The sequence below is a fragment of the Nelumbo nucifera genome, chromosome 7 (assembly GCF_055504915.1).
Source record: "Nelumbo nucifera cultivar China Antique chromosome 7, China Antique-T2T, whole genome shotgun sequence".
Classification (NCBI taxonomy): domain Eukaryota; kingdom Viridiplantae; phylum Streptophyta; class Magnoliopsida; order Proteales; family Nelumbonaceae; genus Nelumbo; species Nelumbo nucifera.
In genome coordinates, this window is record NC_142655.1 from 45033601 (window position 1) to 45040761 (window position 7161).

The 7161-nt window shown below is 38.0% G+C and overlaps 1 pseudogene; it reads left to right on the plus strand.

Annotated features, from left to right (window-relative positions):
- Positions 1 to 407: 407 nt before the first annotated feature.
- On the plus strand, positions 408 to 2495 carry LOC104609518 (putative protein phosphatase 2C 40 pseudogene; annotated as a pseudogene).
- Positions 2496 to 7161: the final 4666 nt, after the last annotated feature.

Here is a 7161-nt window from a genome sequence, read left to right on the forward strand (position 1 = left end):
CCTATTTGTGCAATTTTCCCAATAAGACTTTTATCAACTTGTAATTTGAATTCACATTCATACATAATGTAAAATTTAAAAATAAACTTAAATATTAAACTTTCAATAATCTTTAAGCCCAACAATCTTTTTTACAAGAAAATATTTGGTAGTTGTATGTTCAAAACCAGAAAAAAGGAAAGATATATACATCATCTAAAAAGAAGTTTCTTCCCCTTCACATTCCCCCTCTCCCTCTCTCAACTTGTTTGACGTGCATGAGATGCTCCTTCCCTCTCCTGACTTATTTCACGTGCATGAGATGCTCCTAGTCCAAGTTGTTGGGTCTCCTGTAAAAGACAATGAAAATAGAATATTATTTTCATGCCAAAAATTATAAATGCATGAAAAATAAAAAAAAAGTTAAGATGGCTTACAAGGTTTGCTGGCGAAGCATAATGAAAGGTATAGAGATAATCTCCACCTAAAGTAGGATTATTTTCCATTTCATGGCTCTACACAAAATATATATTTTTTAAAATTCAAACAATAACTTACGATTCCAAATGTTAAAGTCACTATAAATAAACAAACTCGAGTTCTTTTGAACTTCATAATTATTATGTTGATTTTTACTCCTACATGGAAAAAAAAAAACCTATGCATTAATTAAGAAGAGAGAATCATAATTCCGAAGTAGGATCTATATACCTTCCCAACCATTATTGAAATAGCAACTTTTTTTTAGAATGAGTAACTTATGTTAAGTGGTAAAAGGGGAAAGGATTAATTAATTAGCTGAACTTTATCTATTCTTTCTCTAGTTTCTAAGTCTCTAGTTGTCTTCATACCAGCCTGTAATTTGTAGAGCAAATGCAGATTGTCTTCATTGCTGACTCTTTGATTTGAAAGCCTAATGCTGGCTTTTGGAACAAGGGTCAATTTGATATATTAAAAAGCAACATTCTGTTCTGCACCCATCCAATAGCCCAATGCTAGCTTTTGGAACAAGGGCCAATTTGTTACTGGTTCATATTGTGGCTTATCCTTGTTTGGTGTATAAACTCTTTATCTTGAAACAAATTTTATTAAACAGAGGCATATAAGAAAGGAAACCTGTTGAAGTTTACAATGGATATGAAATCCCATCCGAATCCAAACTCCGAAGGTGCAGTAGCTCTTTCTCTTGCTTATCTGCAATAAGAGCTAATGCCACATTGGCAAACACAAATATTTGCAATGGTCTCATTGGAGAAGAAATACTTCCAAGTTTGGACTCTCCCAAATCATTCAGGAGCTTTCCCTCCTCACTTAGATATTTTATCAACTTCTCTTTAGAGTAGTGGATCAACTTTGAGTTACAGCATTTCTACTCAAAGGTAAGCTTCTGAATGGGATTCCAATACATTGAAATCCATGAGTACTCTTTCAAGAAGTGGAGGTTTCTTCAATGCTATGGAAGTTCAAGTGGCAGGTGAAACTGCTGGTGAAGATAGAGTTCAAGTTGTTTGTTCTGAAGAAAATGTGTGGCTCTTCTGTGCTATATATGATGGGTTCGATTGTCGGGATGCAGCTGACTTTCTGGCTGGAACATTTTATGAGACCATTGGTTTATACTTAAATCTATTGGACTGGAAACCAAAGCAGGAAGGTGTTACATCTTCAGATGGTTACCTTAAATATTTTCTAGAGGATGGTTATAATAGCCCTGAGGAAAAAATTACTTCAAGAATTCTTGCAAAGGATACAAGAGTTAACAGTGTCATTGAGGAAGCTCCATTTGTCAACACAGGAGTCTCATATGATTCATTTAGGCAGGGGATTCTCAATGTCTCCAATGTGCTTTGAATCAGGCTGAGAATGATTTTTTATACATGGTTGAGCAGGAAATGGAGGACCTTCCTGATTTAGTATGTGTTGGATTCTCCGTTTTGGTTCTTCTTCTTCATGAGAAAGATCTAACTCAATTTAGGTGATAGCACGGTTGTATTGGCAACATATGAACAAGGCAACGAAATGAATGGAACTAAAAGACACAAGGGGAAACTCATGCCGATACAGCAGGGCTGTATTGACAACATATGGACAGGGTTGTATTAACAATATTTGATGTTCCCCCATCTCATGGCAAAATTTAGCAAATTATTATACTTTCTTCTGATTATTATAAAAGAAACAAGGGGAAAAGCCTAGAAAAATGAGACTTACTCATATAGATTGTGTCAATCTTTAGAATTATAAAATATAGATAACCATAATTGGGGGAACTCCCTTGTGTTTGACATGTCCCTTTGTGTTTTTTATGTTATCCCTAGAATTGCCAAAATTAGTTTTCCTTGTACCATTCCCAGTATTAACATATTGATTTTTGCAGAAAAAACTAAATGATATCTGTTGCAGGTTTCAGCATAGAAGAGCCAATGAGAATTCCAGCTAGCAGGAGACAGAAATACAATGATGATGTGACTGTAATTGTAATCATCCTTGGGAGCAACCAGTGCACATCAATGATGTAGTTTATAGCCTCTACATTTACTGTATAAAGGTATTCAAGTTTTAACTCTAGATTTCAATTATCTATCATTTCTTTGCATGTACGTTTTTTCTTGCTGAAAGCTTACATACTGTTCCTTGTCTATGTGACAGTCAACTTACAAGGTTATGTTAATTTGTAAGTGAAAAGACAATTATTAGCTCTTTGTAAAACCAGAGCTTTTCTAGTATATTTTTTTCTGTTTCTTATTCATTGAGAATTCAAATATATATATACATGAATACAACCATCGAATCTCCTAAGCTTATGGCAACTAGAACTCCTAAGTTTATAGGGACTCAAACTTATCTTTCCTATCATAACTGTACATGATTAGGAAATGATAAGAAGAAGATACACAGAAGATAAATGGAGACTCCTAATTCCGCATAATCCTAACACCCCCCCTCAAGTTGGAGCATGCAGATTGTGAATGCCCAACTTGTGGAGAAAGTACTCAAATTCTCTGCGACCTAGTGCCTTTGTAAAAATGTCAGCCAGCTGAACGGTAGTTGACACATAAGCAGGATGAATGCAACCATTTTGAATCGAATCACGTACAAAATGGCAATCAACTTCAATATGTTTTGTACGTTCATGAAACACTGGGTTTGCTGCAATATGCAAGGCTCCCTGACTATCACAATATAATCGCATTGGGTTTGAATGCGTAACTCCAAGAGCCAATAACAATCCCTTCAGCCATTCTAATCCACACGTGGCAGTGACCATAGAACGATGCTCTGCTTCCGCTAAAGAATGAGTCACAGTGTGTTTCTTAGTTTTCCAAGAAATAGGCAATTTCCCAAGCAGAATAAACCATCCAGACAAAGAACGTCGGGACAAAAGATAGCTCGCCCAGTCTGAATCACACCATGCATATATCTATAAGTCGCAATCAGAATGCAAGAGAATTCCTTGACCAGGATTTCCTTTCAAGTAGCGCACCACCCGCAATACAGCCTCCCAATGTCTTTCTTGTAGTTGCTGCATAAATTGTGACAGAACATGTACACAATAAGACAACTCTAGACGAGTTACTGAGAGATAAATAAGCCTGCCCACCAAGCGCCTGTACCGCTCAGGATCAGATAAGAGAGGCCCATCTGTCAAGGCGAGATTGTGATTCTGCTCTAGAGGAAAAGGAGCAAGTTTTGCACCAAGTAATCCAACTTCAGAGATAATATCCAAAGCATATTTACGTTGAGACAAAAAAATTTCTATTGAGTTTCAGGCAACTTCAATGCCCAAAAATATTTCAAAGGTCCCAAGTCTTTCATGTGAAACCAGTCACTCAAATATTTCTTGAAGACTTGAATTTCCATACGGTCATTACCTGACATGATAATGTCGTCCACATACACGAGAACAAGCACATGCACCCTATCTCGACGAAAGGTGAAGAGGGAGTAATCTGAACATGATTGCTGAAATCCATATGCCTTCAAGGTTGCGGCTAATTTAGCAAACCAACACCTCGACGCTTGTTTCAAGCCATACAGAGATTTTCGCAACCGACACACCATACCTAGTTTATCTGACTGAAAACCAGGAGGCATTCACGTGTAGACTTCCTCATGAAGTTCACCATGCAAGAATGTGTTATGTACGTCCAATGATGAAGCTCCCAATTTCTAACTATTGTGACTGCAAGGACGGTACGAACAGTAACCATTTTTGCAACTGGGGAAAAAGTTTCATTATAATCAATTCCCTCAACCTACTTGTTCCCAAAAATCACGAGACGGGCTTTGTATCTTTCCACTGTCCCATCAGCATTATACTTGATTTGATACACCCATTTGCATCCTATGGCTCATTTTCTAGATGGCAAAGGCTCCACATGAAAGAATGGTGGGATCCATCTAATGGACGCCAGATGTTACGAAATTGGGTAGGGTGAATTTCAAAAATTTTCCACCTTTCTTCCAACTGGGAATCCAATTCCCTAATTTTAGAATACATTATTCAAGGATCCTACTTGAACCCTAACCGAACCAAATCTGAACCAAAAGATAAGGGAGGATTATACCTGATCCAGAGAAGCAATATCTCCCAAAGAAGGAACCAAGATCTGCTCCTGCTAAAGATGACACAGTAACTGTGGAATAGAACCAGCTGGGTGCGTCCTACACACCAAATCCTTCACAAGAATCCTCTGGAAAACTTGAGCACCAAAACCGAATCAGTCTTTCAATAAAACTGATGTCAAGAACTGTTCTTGATTTTCTTCTAACAAAGAAATCGAACTGTAACAGGTGGCAGCTGCAACTGGAGGGGAGCTAGAGAAAAGATGGCAAATTGCTTTTCTTTTCTCTAGGGTTTTTGAGGTTCTTTCTCACAAAGACTGCAGAGTATGAGAGTTGTCTCCCTAGGGTTCGAATTCATGTAATTCAATTAGGGTTTCTCCCAGTTGCTTAATGATTAAGAAAATATTTCCTGATCATATCAGAAATTGCCCCTCATCCAAATCTCTATCTGAATTTAGGACTCTTCTTAATCTTATTTGCAGATTGGATAAGCTTTTTGGGCTCATCCCAATCTCAAATCCGCCCCTTAATAATGATTGCTCAAAACAGCCCAGTTCGAAATGGGCTTCAGGCCCAATAAGGTTATGTGCTCAAAAGTCTTCCAAACTGCTGCCCAGTTGGGCTTCTTTGTATGGCGTGGGACCCAAGCATTGATCTACACACCAGCCACATGGGTTCAGCCCAGCCTTTATTACAAGGCCTAGCTGAACTCACTAGAAAGCCCAGTAAACCCCTTGAGCCCATCAAATGGACCCCATGGGCCCAACACTTACCCTAAGTGATCCTTGGGCCAAGCTATCTTATAAAAACCCAGGGACTGTGGGCAGGTTTAAGATTAGCCCATCAGGTATTATTCTAAATGGTCTTACACTTAACCTCTCAGCCCATAATGATCCAGCACTACCCAACAAGAGAGGACCTCTCCCTCAAGGAACAATGCTGCACTCTCTACTCACATGGATCTCGGGAATTAAAACCATTTGCAAACAACTTGAAAACAAAATTACTTATATATCATATTTATATAAATTTTGCAAAACAAAATTCCAACGATTAAAATCAACTCCCTATCACATGCATTCATATTTGCTAGAGGGAACAAAATTATGCCCTAGTTAATTTTATGTCAAACCAGAGTGGTTCCCAGTGACTTTCATAAAGTCAGATTTCTGGTGGGCCTTAATCGGCTAGGGTTCCCGCATGCGCCCCTTTTCAGGGTTGTGGGGCCCACCATGACAGGAAGGGGTCATCCAATGACCTTAGAGGACACCATGCAATGATGTGCATTCAGCCATGGTGTGCGTAAGAGCCACTAACAATTCATCATGAGCCAAGTGCTTATGGCTCATGGCCGCAACACATCATACACCCACACATCACATGCAATGGAGAAGAATGATACAATCAAAATAACTACTGTAAAGCCCATTAATCAGCCCATTAAAAAAACATAACATTAACTATTAATGTAGTCTAGGTATATGGGCTGAAACGCAGTTAGCAGTTCGGCCCATATAGCTTTTCTCACAAAAGTGGGCTTTTGCAGTTTTAACTCCTTAAAACTGGGCTTTACAGGTGGGCCGAATTAATCCCTATAATTGAACATCAGGTTTGGATCTGCTAATGTGAGAAAATCGGACTGGAACCAGTCCCCTTCGAACCCTAGATTCGGTCCAAATAGTTTTGGTCCAACTAGTCCGAAATTGTCCAACACTGATTTTCAATTCAAGAGTTAATTCATGATAGATCTGAAATTAATAATTTTTTATTTTAGACAATCATAAATCAAATATGGACTGTTCGCACCACCTACAAAATAGAGGTTAATCACTAGGGTTGCAGTTTCACAAACTGCAAAACGCAGAATGTGATCTCTCCATCTGCAAATCTCCAGCTCCACCTTCTTCTTCAATCAAGAAAATAAAATAAAAAACATAAATCCTAATTCTATTAAATAAATACATCCTTGATTGAATCCTATACATTCAGTCTAGAAAAATAAAAAAAAATATTTTACAGACCGAATTAAATGAAGAATTGCGCAGACCATCTACGCCAAATCTACACTTCGATCTCTAGGTTTGAATAGTCCATTTAATCAAAATAAATAAAGAACAGTTCTAAATAAATTTTAGATTTAATAAAATTAATTTCAGATCAATCGCCCTCAACAAGAAACAAATTCTTGAAATAAAGAAAACAATCTGCGCAAATCTTGGTAGAACAACTTCTGCCCATTTGTGCAGGTTCAGATCTGATTTTCTTGGTTCAAGATTTGAACCTGTGGCTCTGATACCACTGAAAGAATGGTGGGATCCATCTAATGGATGCCAGATGTTGCAGAATTGGGTAGGGCAAATTTCAAAATTTTTCCACCTTTCTTCCAACTAGGAATCCAATTCCCTAATTTTAGAATACATTATTCAAGGATCCTACTTGAACCATAACTGAACCAGATCTGAACCAAAAGATAAGGGAGGATTATACCTGATCCAAAGAAGCAATATCTCCCAAAGTTGGTGTTCACGCCCAAAGAAGGAACCAAGATCTGCTCCTACTGAAGATGACACAGGAACTGTGGAACAGAACCAGCAGGGTGCGTCCTACACACCAAATCCT